A 16,538-nucleotide genomic window follows, 5' to 3' on the forward strand; every position below is an offset into this window, starting at 1 on the left:
TATTGGTTATTGACCGAGAATAGTTCTAGGTCATGTCTACACATTTCTCGAACCCGTAGGGTCCGCACGCTTAACTTTACAATGACAGTTTTATTATGAGTTTATAAGTTTGGATGTACCGAAGTTTGTTCGGAGTCCCGGATGTGATCACGGACATGAAGAGGAGTCTCAAAATGGTCGAGATATAAAGATTGATATATTGGACGACTATATTCGGACACCGGAAGTGTTCCAGACGTTTTCGGAGAAAACCGGAGTGCCGGAGGGTTACCGGAACCCCCCAGGTAGAGATAATGGGCCACATGGGCCTTGGTGGAAAGAGAGAGGGGCGGCCAGGGTGGGCCGCGCGCCCCCTCTCCCTCTGGTCCGAATTGGACTAGGAGGGGGGGCGGCGCCCCCCCTCTTTCCTTCCCCCTCTCCCCCTTCCTTCCCCCTCCTAGTAGCAGTAGGAAAGGTGGAGTCCTACTCCTACTAGGAGGAGGACTCCTCATCCTTGGCGCGCCCGCAAGGGCCGGCCGGCCTCCCCCCTTGCTCCTTTCTATACAGGGGCAGGGGGGCACCCTAGAACACACAAGTTGATCTACAGATCATTCCTTAGCCGTGTGCGGTGCCCCCCTCCACCATATTCCACCTCGGTCATATCGTCGCGGAGTTTAGGCGAAGCCCTATGCCGGTAGAACATCATCATCATCACCATGCCGTCATGCTGAAGGAACTCATCCCCGAAGCTTTGCTAGATCGGAGCCCAGGGATCGTCATCAAGCTGAACGTGTGCTGAACTCGGAGGTGCCGTACGTTCGATACTTGGATCGGTCGGATCGTGAAGACGTACGACTACATCAACCGCGTTGTGCTAACGCTTCCGCTTACAGTCTACGAGGGTACGTGGACAACACTCTCCCCTCTCGTTGCTATGCCATCTCCATGATCTTGCGTGTGCGTAGGAAATTTTTTGAAATTACTACGTTCCCCAACAGTGGCATCCGAGCCTAGGTTTTATGCGTTGATGTTATATGCACGAGTAGAACACAAGTGAGTTGTGGGCGATACAAGTCATACTGCTTACCAGCATGTCATACTTTGGTTCAGCGGTATTGTTGGATGAAGCGGCCCAGACCGACATTACGCGAACGCTTACACGAGGCTGGTTTTACCGTCGTGCTTTGCACACAGGTGACTAGCGGGTGTCTGTTTCTCCAACTTTAGTTGAACCGAGTGTGGCTATGCCCGGTCCTTGCGAAGGTTAAAACAACAGTAACTTGACAAACTATCGTTGTGGTTTTGATGCGTAGGTAAGAACGGTTCTTGCTCAGCCCGTAGCAGCCACGTAAAACTTGCAACAACAAAGTAGAGGATGTCTAACTTGTTTTTGCAGGGCATGTTGTGATGTGATATGGTCAAGACGTGATGCTATATTTTATTGTATGAGATGATCATGTTTTGTAACCGAAGTTATTGGCAACTGGCAGGAGCCATATGGTTGTCGCTTTATTGTATGAAATGCAAAACGCCCTGTAATTGCTTTACTTTATCACTAAGCGGTAGCGATAGTCGTAGAAGCAATAGATGGCGTAAACGACAACGATGCTACGATGGAGATCAAGGTGTCGCGCCCGTGACGATGGTGATCACGATGGTGCTTCGGAGATGGAGATCACAAGCACAAGATGATGATGGCCATATCATATCACTTATTTTGATTGCATGTGATGTTTATCCTTTATGCATCTTATCTTGCTTTGATTGACGGTAGCATTTTAAGATGATCTCTCACTAATTATCAAGAAGTGTTCTCCCTGAGTATGCACCGTTGCGAAAGTTCTTCATGCTGAGACACCACGTGATGATCGGGTGTGATAGGCTCTACGTTCAAATACAACGGGTGCAAAATAGTTGCACACGCGGAATACTCAGGTTAAACTTGACGAGCCTAGCATATACAGATATGGCCTCGGAACACGGAGACCAAAAGGTCGAGCGTGAATCATATAGTAGATATGATCAACATAGTGATGTTCACCATTGAAAACTACTCCATCTCACCTGATGATCGGACATGGTTTAGTTGATTTGGATCACGTAATCACTTAGATGGCTAGAGAGATGTCTGTCTAAGTGGGAGTTCTTAAGTAATATGATTAATTGAACTTAAATTTATCATGAACTTAGTCCTGGTAGTATTTGCACATTATGTTGTAGATCAATAGCTTGTGTTGTTGCTTTCATATGTTTATTTTGATATGTTCCTAGAGAAAATTGTGTTGAAAGATGTTAGTAGCAATGATGCGGATTGGATCCGTGATCTGAGGTTTATCCTCATTGTTGCACATAAGAATTATGTCCTTAATGCACCACTAGGTGACAGACCTATTGCAGGAGTAGATGCAGACGTTATGAACGTTTGGTTAGCTCAATATGATGACTACTTGATAGTTTAGTGCACCATGCTTAACGGCTTAGAATCGGGACTTCAAAGATGTTTTGAACGTCATGGACCATATGAGATGTTCCAGGAATTGAAGTTAATATTTCAAGCAAATACTCGAGTTGAGAGATATGAAGTCTCCAACAAGTTCTATTGCTAAAAGATGGAGGAGAATTGCTCAACTAGTGAGCATGTGCTCAAATTGTCTGAGTACTTCAATCGCTTGAATCAAGTGGGAGTTAATCTTCCAGATAAGATAGTGATTAACAGAATTCTCTAGTCACCATCACCAAGTTAGTAGAACTTTGTGATGAACTATAGTATGCAAGGGATGACGAAAACGACTCTGAGCTCTTCGTGATGTTGAAATCAACGAAGGTAGAAATCAAGAAAGAGCATCAAGTGTTGATGATTGACAAGACCACTAGTTTCAAGAAAAGGGCAAAGGGGAAAAAAGGGAAACTTCAAGTAGAATGGCAAACAAGTTCTCACTCCCGTGATGAAGACCAAAGACTGGACCAAAGCCTGAAACTGAGTGCTTACACTGCAAAGGAAATGGTTACTGGAAGCGGAAATGCCCTAAATATTTGGTGGATAAGAAGGATGGCAAAGTGAACAAGGGTATATTTGATATACAGGTGTTTGATGTATGCCTTACTAGTGTTTATAGTAACCCCTGAGTATTTAATACTTGTTCGATTGCTAAAGATTAGTAACTCGAAACAGGAGTTACATAATAAACAGAGACTAGTTGAGGGGAAGTGACGATGAGTGTTGGAAATAGTTCCAAGATTGATATGATCATCATCACACACTCCCTATATTTTCGAGATTAGTGTTAAACCTAAATAAATGTTATTTAGCGTTTGCGTTGAGCATGAATATGATTTGATCATGTTTATTGTGATACAGTTATTCATTTGAAGTTAAAGAATAATTATTATTATGTTTACATGAATAAGACCTTCGATGGCTATACACCCAATGGAAATAGTTTGTTGGATCTCGATCATAGTGATACACATATTCATAATATTGATGCCAAAAGATGCAAAGTTAATAATGATAGTGCAACTTATTTGTGGCACTGCCGTTTGGGTCATATCGGTGTAAAGCGCATGAAGAAACTCCATAAAGATGGATTTTTGGAATCACTTGGTTACGAATCATTTGATGCTTGCGAACCATGCCTTTTGGGCAAGATGACTAAAACCCCGTTCTCTGGAACAATGGAACAAGCTACTAACTTATTGGAAATAATACATACCGCTGTATGCGATCCAATGAGTGTTGATGCTCGTGGCAAGTATCGTTATTTTCTAACCATCACAAGATGATTTGAGCAGATATGGGTATATCTACTTGATGAAACATAAGTCTGAAATAGTTGAAAGGTTCAAAGAATTTCAGAGTGAAGTGGAAAAATCATCATAACAAGAAAATAAAGTTTCTGCGATCTGATCGTAGAGACGAATATTTGAGTTACGAGTTTGGTCTTCAATTAAAAACAATGTGGAATAGTTTCACAGCTCACGCCACCTGGAACACCACAATGTTATGGTGTGTCCGAACGTCGTAATCACACTTTATTGGATATGGTGCGATCTATGATGCCTCTTACTGATTTACCATTATCGTTTTGGGGTTATGCATTAGAGACAGCTGCATTCACATTAAAAGGGCACCATCTAAATCCGTTGAGACGACATCGTATGAACTATGGTTTAGAAGTAAACCTAAGCTGTCGTTTCTTAAAGTTTGGAGTTGCGATGCTTATATGAAAAAGGTTTTCAACCTGATAAGCTCGAACCCAAATCGGAGAAGTGCGTCTTCATAGAATACCCAAAGGAAACTGTTGGGTACTCCTTCTATCACAAATCCAAAGGAAAAACATTCGTTGCTAAGAATGGATCCTTTCTAGAGAAGGAGTTTCTCTCGAAGGAAGTGAGTGGGAGGAAAGTAGAACTTGATGAGGTAACTGTACCTGCTCCCTTATTTGAAAGTAGTTCATCGCAGAAATCTGTTCCTCTGACTACTACACCAATTAGTGAGGAAGTTAATGAAGATGATCATGAAACTTCAGATTAAGTTACTACAGAACCTCGTAGGTCTTCCAGAGTAAGATCCGCACCAGAGTGGTACAGTAATCCTGTTCTGGAAGTTATGTTACTAGACCATGACGAACCTACGAACTATGAAGAAGCGATGGTGAGCCCAGATTCCGCAAAATGGCTTGAGGCCATGAGATCTGAGATAAGATCCATGTATGAAAACAAAGTATGGACTTTGATTGACTTGCCCAATGATCGGCGAGACATTGAGATTAAATGGATCTTCAAGAGGAAGACAGACGTTGATAGTGTTACTATCAACAAAGCTAGAATTGTCGCAAAAGGTTTTCGACAAGTTCAAGGTGTTGACTATGATGAGAGTTTTTCACTCGTATCTATGCTTAAGTCTGTCTGAATCATGTTAGCAATTGCCACATTTTATGAAATCTGGCAAATGGATGTCAAAACTGCATTCCTTAATGGATTTTTTAAGGAAGAGTTGTATATGATGCAACCAGAAGGTTTTGTCGATCCGAAAGGTGCTAACAAAATGTGCAAGCTCCAGCGATTCATCAATGGACTGGTGCAAGCATCTCGGAGTTGGAATATACGCTTTGATAAGTTGATCAAAGCATATGATTTTAATACAGACTTACGGTGAAGCCTGTATTTACAAGAAAGTGAGTGGGAGCACTACAGCATTTCTGATAAGTATATCTGAATGACATATTGTTGATCGGAAATAATGTAGAATTTTTCTGGAAAGCATAAAGGAGTGTTTGAAAGGAGTTTTTCAAAGAAAGACCTTGGTGAAGCTGCTTACACATTGAGCATCAAGATTTATAGAGATAGAACAAGATGCTTGATAAGATTTTTCAATGAGTACATACCTTGACAAGATTTTGAAGTGGTTCAAAATGGAACAGTCAAAGAAAGAGTTCTTGCCTGTGTTGCAAGGTGTGAAGTTGAGTAAGACTCAAAACCCGACCATGGCAGGAAATAGAAAAGAATGAACAGTCATTCCCTATGCCTCAGTCATAGGTTCTATAAAGTATGCTATGCTGTGTACTAGACCTATTGTATACCTTGCTCTGAGTTTGGCAAAGGAATACAATTTTGATCTAAAAGTAGATCACTAGAACAGCGGTCAAGAATATCCTTAGTGAGGACTAAGGAGATGTTTCTCGATTATGGAGGTGATAAAAGAGCCAGTCGTAAAAGGTTACAACGATGCAAGCTTTTACACCAATCCAGATGACTCTAAGTCTCAATCTGGATACATATTGAAAGTGGGAGCAATTAGCTAGAGTAGCCCCGTGCAGAGTATTGTGGACATAGAATATTTCCAAAATACATATGGCTCTGAATGTGACAGACCCGTTGACTAAACTTCTCTCACAAGCAAAACATGATCATACCTTAGTACTCTTTGGGTGTTAATAACATAGCGATGTGAACTAGATTATTGACTCTAGTAAACCCTTGGGGTGTTGGTCACATGACGATGTGAACTATAGGTGTTAATCACATATAGATGTGAATATTGGTGTTGAATCACATGATGATGTGAACTAGATTATCGACTCTAGTGCAAGTGGGAGACTGAAGGAAATATGCCCTAGAGGCAATAATAAAGTTATTACTTATTTCCTTATATCATGATAAATGTTTATTATTCATTCTAGAATTGTATTAACCGAAAACATAATACATGTGTGAATACATAGACAAACATAGTGTCACTAGTATGCCTCTACTTGACTAGCTCGTTTATCAAAGATGGTTATGTTTCCTAGCCAGGGACAAAAGAGTTGTCATTTGATTAACGGGATCACATCATTAGGAGAATGATGTGATTGACTTGACCCATTCCGTTAGCTTAGCAATTGATCATTTAGTATGTTGCTATTGCTTTCTTCATGACTTATACATGTTCCTATAACTATGAGATTATGCAACTCCCGTTTACCGGAGGAACACTTTGGGTGCTACGAAATGTCATAACGTAACTGGGTGATTATAAAGGAGTACTACAGGTGTCTCCAAAGGTACATGTTGGGTTGGCGTATTTCGAGATTAGGTTTTGTCACTCCGATTGTCGGAGAGGTATCTCTGGGCCCACTCGGTAATACACATGACTATAAGCCCTGCAAGCATTGCAATTAATTAGTTAGTTGCGGGATGATGTATTACGGAACGAGTAAAGAGACTTGCCGGTAACGAGATTGAACTAGGTATTGAGATACCGACGATCGAATCTCGGGCAAGTAACATACCGATGACAAAGGGAACAACGTATGTTGTTATGCGGTTTGACCGATAAAGATCTTCGTAGAATATGTAGGAACCAATATGGGCATCCAGGTTCCGCTATTGGTTATTGACCGAGAATAGTTCTAGGTCATGTCTACATAGTTCTCGAACCTGTAGGGTCCGCACGCTTAATGTTACGATGACAGTTTTATTATGAGTTTATAAGTTTTGATGTATCGAAGTTTGTTCGGAGTCCCGGATGTGATCATGGACATGACGAGGAGTCTCGAAATGGTCGAGACATAAAGATTGATATATTGGACGACTATATTCGGACACCGGAAGTGTTCCGGACGTTTTCGGAGAAAACCGGAGTGCCGGAGGGTTACCGGAACCCCCCGGGGAGAGATAATGGTCCACATGGGCCTTGGTGGAAAGAGAGAGGGGCGGCTAGGGTGGGCCGCACGCCCCCTCTCCCTCTGGTCCGAATTGGACTAGGAGGAGGGGGCGGCGCCCCCCCTCTTTCCTTCCCCCTCTCCCCCTTCCTTCCCCCTCCTAGTAGGAGTAGGAAAGGGGGAGTCCTACTCCTACTAGGAGGAGGACTCCTCCTCCTTGGCGCGCCCACAAGGGCCGGCCGGCCTCCCCCCTTGCCCCTTTATATACAGGGGTAGGGGGGCACCCTAGAACACACAAGTTGATCTACGGATCGTTCCTTAGCCGTGTGCGGTGCCCCCCTCCACCATATTCCACCTCAGTCATAGCGTCGCGAAGTTTAGGCGAAGCCCTGCGCCGGTAGAACATCATCATCGTCACCACGCCGTCGTGCTGAAGGAACTCATCCCCGAAGCTTTGCTGGATCGGAGCCCGGGGATCGTCATCGAGCTGAACATGTGCTGAACTTGGAGGTGACGTACGTTCGGTACTTGGATCGGTCGGGTCATGAAGACGTACGACTACATCAACCGTGTTGTGCTAATGCTTCCGCTTACAGTCTACGAGGGTACGTGGACAACACTCTCCCCTCTCGTTGCTATGCCATCACCATGATCTTGCGTGTGCGTAGGAATTTTTTGGAAATTACTACGTTCCCCAACAACGTCTCCAACGTATCTATAATTTTTGATTGATCCATGCTACTTTATCTTCTATTTTAGGCAATATTGGGATTTATTATCCACTTTTATATTATTTTTGGGACTAACCTATTAACCGGAGGCCCAGCCCAGATTTGTTGTTTTATGCCTATTTCAGTGTTTCGAGGAAAAGGAATATCAGACGGAGTCAAAACGGAACGAAATCAACTAGAGAAGTTATTTTTGGAAGGAAAGCAACCCAGGGAACTTGGAGTGGACGTCAGGGGAGATACGGGCTGCCCACGAGGGTTGGCGGCGCCCCCCCTGGGCGTGCCCCCTACCTCGTGGGGCCCCCGTAGCTCCTCTGACGTACCCCCTGCACCCATATATACTCTTGTACCCTAAAACTACCAGAACAGAAGATAGATCGGGAGTTCCGCCGCCGCAAGCCTCTATAGCTACCAAAAACCAATCGGGACCCTGTTCCGGCACCCTGCCGGAGGGGGATCCCATCACCGGAGGCCATCTTCATCATCCTGGCGCTATCCATGACGACGAGGGAGTAGTTCACCCTCGGGGCTGTGGGTATGTACTAGTAGCTATGTGTTTGATATCTCTCTCCCATGTTCTCTCTCGTGTCCCTCTATGGCATGATCTTGATGTATCCCGAGCTTTGCTATTGTAGTTGGATCTTATGATGTTTCTCCCCCTCTACTCTCTTGTGATGAATTGAGTTTCCACTTTGAAGTTATCTTATCGGATTGAGTCTTTTAAGAGAACACTTGATGTATGTCTTGTCATGATTATCTGTGGTGACAATGGGATATCATGTGCCACTTGATGTATGTTTTGGTGATCAACTTGAGGATTTCGTGACATTGGGAACCTATGCATAGGGGTTGGCACACGTTCTTGACTCTCCGGTAGTAGCTTTGGGGCACTCTTTGAAGTACTTTTATGTTGGTTGGATGAATCTGAGATTGTGTGATGCATATCGTATAATCATGCCCACGGATACTTGAGGTGACAATGGAGTATCTAGGTGACATTAGGGTTTTGGTTGATTTGTGTCTTAAGGTGTTATTCTAGTAAGAACTCTTTTATAGATTGATCTGAAAGAATAACTTTGAGGTGGTTTTGTACCCTACCATAATCTCTATGTTTGTTCTCCGCTATTAGTGGCTTTGGAGTGACTCTTTGTTGCATGTTGAGGGCTTGTTATATGATCTATCTATGTTATTATTGTTGAGAGAACTTGTACTAGTGAAAGTATGAACCCTAGGCCTTGTTTCCTATCATTGCAATACCGTTTACGCTCATTTTTATTGCTCGCTACCTTGCTATTTTTATTATTTCGGATTACAAAAACCTATATCTACTATCTATTTTGTACTTGTATCACCATCTCTTCGCCGAACTAGTGCACCTATACAATTTACCATTGTATTGGGTGTGTTGGGGACACAAGAGACTCTTTGTTATTTGGTTTTAGGGTTGTTTGAGAGAGATCATCTTCATCCTACGCCTCCTATGGATTGATAAACCTTAGGTAATCCACTTGAGGGAAATTTGCTACTGTCCTACAAGCCTGTGCACTTGCAGTCCTAGCAGTGTCTACAAGAAGAAGGTTGTGTAGTAGACATCAGCATCCAAGTCGTGTCATGCAAGAAAATAGAGTGGTAGTTGAAGCCACGTGATGTGCATCTTGGGTTAAACTATAAGTAGAATCTTACTACTCTTGAGTAACTCCTAAAGAGGCCACCGAAGATCTTTATTGGATTTGTTTTTCATCACCAGCACGTCGAGGTGAAAGATGTGCAGGTTCAGTGGGTCCTCTTGCGTTTTCACTGACATGCGGGACCGCATGTGAGCAAACAGACAATGGGCTACGCGCGTCCGCTGGCTGGCTGAGAAGAGAGATAGAGGAGGGCTGAGCATGGACTCTAGGAAATTTGTTCTACGTAACCAGCACCTTGATATTCGCGTGTGCAAGTGGACCAAAGCACCAAATGGAAGGGGGTGATGGGGAATGGGGAGAATCTTAGTACGCAAAAAGAAAATGATCGTGCTGTTTGGAAGCCTCCATAGTGGGAGTATATTAAGATAAATGTTGATGCTAGTACCCTAAAAAAATGTTGATGCTAGTTTTGTGGAGAGCTTGAGATCTTATAGCATTGGGGTTGTCACTAGGAATCATCTGGGAGAAGTCCTGGTGTCTTCTTGGGAATTTATTTGAATGTGCTCCAGAGGAGAGGAGGTGGAACTTCGTGCGTGCCTCGCCGGGCTGTACATTGGTATTTCTCTTCACAAACCAATTATCTTGGAAACTGACTGCTCCTTTGCTACATCTTTCCTAGCGAAAGAAACTATTGATTGGTCTCATTATGTGGATCTAAAAATGGAAGCGATCACCGCCTCCAAGTTTTTTTTTTGATCTAAAGATTGTTAAGATTGATAGGCAGGCAAACAAGGCGGCGCATGAGATAGCAAAATTTAGTTTTGATACCATGTCCGATGGTATTCTGTGTAATTCTGTTCCGCCCTGCGTGGCTAATTATGTAATGAACGATTGTAAGACTATTGTTATTTGATCAATATATGGGTGGAGTTTTTCAAAAAAAAATCGCGTGTGGTTGTTTCTAGAATAAAAAAGGAGGTAACCCTACTTATGTTACTCCCACTACACCTAGCGTAAGGTTAGTAGGTGACCTTTGCGCTTGGCTCTTCGCCTCTTCCGGAAGTCGATGGTTCTACAATAGTACTTTTGGCAATCTGACACCAAATGAACTGCTGCACGTCCACCGCTTGTAAGCAAAAGTTTCTCCTCATGCTGCGAGCCATCACGCACGTGTTGGCGAGGGAGAAGGCGTAATCAAGCTTCTCGTCGTTCTGCAAGTTGACGGGACACATGAAAGTTATTTAGTAGTATGTACTTTCTCCAGAAAAGGGCCGACCGTGTCATTGCTACCATCTCGTGCTCCGTCGTTGAGTACGTGCACTATTCACGTGCCATCTAGGAGAAAAAATATTGCGTAGGTGCCATCGAAGTGCACGACTCACTTACGCACTGCTTATCTGATTATCTCCATTTTCTTGCGTGACACGTGCACCTTGATGCTAGATGTCTCGCGTGTTGGGAAAAGGATGAACAAAGCTCACGTAAAAGAAAAGAGTTGAAGAGCATAGATCCCCGACGACCGAGAAGGAGCAAGGAACCTCACGGTGGAGCGTCTGCAAGGAACCTTGTGCGTTTTCCCCTTTTTTCAGCATGCCCACCTATAAAGAAAAAAAGAACATGAACTTTTCGCTAATCACTAGAAACGGTACATCAGGATGCTAAGTTGAAGATGTTTTATACTCCCTCCATTCCCAAATATAACTCTTTTTAAGATTTCAATAAGGGACTACATATGAAACAAAATGAGTGAATCTACACTCTAAAATATGTCTACATACATCCGTATGTTCTAGTCTATTTGAAATGGCTAGAAAGACTTATATTTAGGAACGGAGGGACTAGTTTATATTGAATTATTGATAACCACGCAACAAGCCACGCATGTACAGGACGCATGCAGCCACGCATGTACACAAGCCAATGCACTAACTCCATCCGATCCAACTCATGCACATACACGCATAGCATGGAGCACACAACGCACGTACACAACATGTGCATGCACACACGCTCGGCAGCAGAATGCACGTGAATAACACATGCATGCGCACACACTCGGCTGCATGGAGGTGCGCGCCATCCGCGGCAACGTCCGATTCATCATGCTACAGCGAAGCTCGCACGCAACGGCGCCTACGCATCTCTTGTAGCACCTCTTTGACGTCGTTGCTCAACTACTAGTCAGAGATGAAGTCGACCGCAACCTCGGCCTTAGAGCTAACACCGATGGAAAAACACGCATGCTGCACGCACACGAGCATGTACGGAGTGCCCACGACGTGGTGGTGGTGCGTCCCCAGTCGCCTCTACTCCTTCTGCACAAGTTGTCTATCAAGGAGGCTGCATGCTAATGATGATGTGGGTGAGATCTTCTAGGACTCAGATGATGACAAGGAAAATTATGAGACACAAGGTGACCTACACCGTCAAGGTCCACGATCAAGGGGGTGCTAGTAAGTCCTTAGATGTGCTTAGAGCAAGTACAATAGAGTTGAGTCAGCGGGCTATAAGGAATAAACTAGTATATTTCTGCTTAGTTGGAGGAAAGAGAAGAGGAGAGAGAAGGTAAGCGGGCTCTTCATGAAGATCCAGCTCTAGCACGTGCTCCTAGGCACTTTGTGAGAATGAAAGGTGGGCCACATAATAAAAAGGTAGTACACTTTTTTGATCTACTATTGTACATGTTGACTATAAGATGGACTGTAGATGACATGGCACTGGCTTATAGCCAGCAGCTGGCTATACTATTAACCATGCTCTTAGATGAGGTGCTAAGAGCATTAAATGACTAGTAACTCAAGTCTTCAATGCATAGGTGCTTAATTTATTGGTGCCACATCATATTTTATGCCTACTTGGCATGCTTAGCAGCTATAAATGGTGGAGCACTGGGAGAGGCCAAGGCTGGTCATAGTGGGGAGTAACTTATACTGTAACATATTACTACAAACCGGAAAGGAGGGAGTAGTCACATAGACTAGTGTCATATGCAGAGTATGCGAGCACATGATATTTCCCCGTCCGGACCGATCCCAAGTTGGCTTCTCACCTTCTTGGCCCAACAAAAATCCCTCCCCCCACTACTAGGAAAAGGCCTACTAGTGGCGCACCAGTTTTGCCTACTAATGGCGCACTACTGGTGCGCCACTAGTACCACGCCACTAGTATTAAATACTAATGGCGCACCACTGGTGCGCCATTAGTATCTGGTATACTAATGGGGCACCACGTCGTGCGCCATTACTATAGACCAACATGCGCCATTAGTATGCCTCCCAGGGGGCCATATTTACCCATGTGCTTTGGCATACTAATAGCGCACTGTGGGGTGATGCGCCATTAGTATCCTTTGGTATACTAATGGCGCACTTTGGGGTGATGCGCCATTAGTATGAATATTAGGTATTTTTTTAATTTTTTGATTTTTGCACAGGTTACAAAATATATTATTGGAAGAATATAGACAGCACCACACAACAACAATAGATTCATCGAATACAATAGAAGATTAGTCTCCGAATACAATTCATCATATTAGTCTCCGAATTCAAAAGACCGAACAAAGTTAGAACATTACAAGTCTCGAGATCACGAGTAGCGAGTTTGTCTTCACATTACAAGTAGATATCGATCATCTAAACTACCATCACATAGAAGAGAGCTGCGGTCATCACGATGAGCATCATCGCGATGAAACTGGTCTTCATCCGGTTCCTCCAACGCTCCCTGCTCTCTCCCGCTAGATAGCGGGTGTATCTAGATTCCGCCTCCACCCTAGTGGTGTACCCTTTGTAACTGTTACCGCTGAAACGGTGAACCTATCTCCGACACTCCTCCCCGTCGTCGTAGACTCCGGGAACCTTACCCTTGTACACGACATACGACGGCATCTCTATGCACAAGCCAAACAACAGACAATACATCAGCAATATATAAGTATGCAAAAAAAGGATCGGAAGAGAAAAGCAAGACATTGATAGCACGATTCATGGTCCTACTAATAAATAGCTTCGATTACATCTAAGTTGAACGACTGTCCAAACCAAAGAGACATACAAGTTCATTAAAGTTTAATTACAACATGAGCTAATCGATGTTTCAGAACTACACATAGCATCACTACTTTCGACTCGACTCATGGGACCAGAGCATGGATGATGCCCTCGTCTTTCGTGATGGTCATGAACTCGCGGGCGCTGTCAGCCTGCATTTGTAGCGTTGTGTCTATCTCACTGTAGGACGGTTGATATCTGAGGTAGAACTGCCCCGAGGTACAAAGGACATCTTGATGGATGATTTCTGCGAACTCTGACTGGATGCGAAAGAATTCTTGTCGGAGGTCCGCGTCCTGGATTACCGCCAAGCTTACGGCCCAATCTTTGACATTATTTGGTAGCAGAAGGTGATTATGGTCCCGTACGATCGCCCGCATGTGATGGAGGGTGTAGTAGGCATCCTTCTGACCGCCAGGTGGCTATTTTACGCAGGGGAACGTCGTATTGTGGGTGAACACGTGCCTGCCGTACCTACGAACTGGCCTCTTAAAGGTGCCTCCAGATGTGGCGTAGCCGGGGAGAGCATCATCAAGAACTTTCTTCATATTTGTGTAGTCTATCTTGGAGTCACGGTCCGGGTCGAAATACGTGGCCATGGAATATTTCGGGCTTAAGAGGATGAGTGTGCAATGTGTGTCACTGCACAGAACACGGAATGTTAGAAAAAAAAAGAATGATCGAAATCTAAGAAATCATATGTTACGGGGCGGTGAGCGGATGACTTACTCGGGAAAGTAAGGCACGAGGAAGTTAACCTTATCTGGGTTTGCCAGAGTGACACCTTCGAGGTGTGAACTCGTGACTTGCCGGTCCCCAACGCTGCCCAAGATCTTGGCACGCATGTAGAAGGGGTCGACTATCACGATGTCCGGGGTCTTGTCTCGAATGATCCGCATCTCCATACTTAGCAAAAACAGCCGAACGAAGGTGTAGTGCAGCGGATGAAGGTTAAACATAGCAAAGATGTCATCAAACCGCAGGACGATCGTACCCCTGATGGTGCCATCCACAAAGCCCTTGCCCTCTGGCACCTTGGCCACGAAAACAGGGTATGCCACATCATTCTGGGAGAGATGCTGCTTCTCCAAAGAAAGAACACTGTCATGTAGACTCCGCATAGCACCAGTTGCAGCATTGAGCATATTTGTCGGTAGCATCGCCCTACCCGCCACATGCACCCTCCTCGAGATATCCTTAGGTGAAGGTCGCCCGTCCTGAGCACGGATCGTACTCGGTGCCGGCTGGCTCGCACCGGCGCCCTTGTTAGTCTTTCATTTCCGTCCCTTCTTCTTGATCTGCTGTAATGGGACCGAGTTCTACTCACAGACCGCCTTCTTGAGCGTGTTGGGGCTGATAATATTTTCGCACCTCAGGTATCTGAGGCTCGGTGAAGGCGGCAGCTGGAGGCATCTCCTGAGAACTGAATGCCAGGCAACGCCTGTTGCAATTGGGTTTCTCCGTCATACCAGCTAGATCGCGGTCGTCTTGGTTGGGTTCTTGAGAAGGAGGCCCGCAGAACTCGTCACCGTACCCATGTTCTGCAAAGTACTTATCGACGTTGGTAAATCTACCGTCGTTGTTGTTGTTGTCGTCCGGATCCTGTACCATATGCATGTCCGATCCTGTGCCATAGGGATGTCCGGCATGTCCGGTAGTGTTGCAGCGTTCTTGCCATGGCTTGGCGCTGGCACAACTAGCGGTCTTGTCTGTGGGGTGGTGTCCCCCGTCCCCAAACGAATCTGGCTCTTCGACCAAAGCAGGGGCCAGTTTACGCAGGCACTGAGGGTCATCTCATCATCTTCGTCGGCCCCAGTGGGTCGAATCAGAGGTAACAGCTCCTCGTAGCCTGGCAGCACCCGAACCAGTTCAACCCTCTAAACTATGGGTGGCATCAGATTACCGTGGAACACGGGGTTGCCCGGTTGAATGATTCTGCCCTTGGCGACATTGACGAACTCAACACCCACAAAGTGCATGAGAGTGCAAGGAACGTCGGCGCCGCCCGACGAAAACATGTAGGGCATCAGGGATGCCCAGTCAAAGCCAAGGAGATGAAGTCATCCGCTGAGAGGCTTAGTTACCATGATGCCGTCGAGCTCGGCTAATGTCGAGGCATCGCCAACAGCGGGCGTGCAACTGACGGAGGGTCCGCTTGCTGGCGAGGTGCCGGCCGGCGTACACCCGGGTGCATTAAGCTCCAATGCCCGTGCCGGCGCCGGAGACACGAATACCGCCTCCGTCGGAGACACCAATGGCGCCGCCTGCGTATTGTGCGAGTTGCTGGCCGTGAAGCTGGGAACCGGGGGAGGCCCCTGTTATCCGCCCACAATCCACGTCGTCATCCCCTGAATCAACGTAGGCACCATGGCGGTGAGCGTCGTTCCCAGTTGTTGTTGCACTTGCTCTTGGATAATATCCGGAATCTGCTCCACTTGTGCCTTGAGTGCTTCAACCTCGCGCGACTGGCTTTCCGAGCTGGTCATTTTCTCCTTTCGCGCACCAGCGTTATAGTATGATGACCATTTTGTGGACAAGCCTTTGCCGGCCACATGACCAGCTGACGACGGCTTACTGAGCTTATCCTTGTTTTTCAGTACGTTCAACGCCCTATTTAAAGGGGTGTCGAAAGGGGAGCTCTGAGATGACCCCGCGCTACTGCTTTCAGTGTCCTGCGGAAGGAACGTGAACCATTTAGAAATATTGGGGATTAATTAGAATGCAACCATATGGAGCTAATTACGTGGGGGTGTATTCTTTACCAAAAGAAGCTCAAGCGCCCTAGTCTTCGGATACGTGGTAAGCTCCTTTGTTACCGGGCCCTCCTTGTACCGGGCCCTGACAAAGTACCTGGTCTGCTTGTCACGGTATTTCTCGAAGTGGGGAGGTAGGCCTTGCTCGGCACGCTCCGTGTCCTCCTTATCCTATATAGGCTCTACCACTTTGTAACTGCCGGGACCGAGTTGGTCGACCCCTAAGTTCAACTGCCGCATTTCTTTCCCCCAC

Source organism: Triticum aestivum, chromosome 2B (assembly GCF_018294505.1).
Source record: "Triticum aestivum cultivar Chinese Spring chromosome 2B, IWGSC CS RefSeq v2.1, whole genome shotgun sequence".
Classification (NCBI taxonomy): domain Eukaryota; kingdom Viridiplantae; phylum Streptophyta; class Magnoliopsida; order Poales; family Poaceae; genus Triticum; species Triticum aestivum.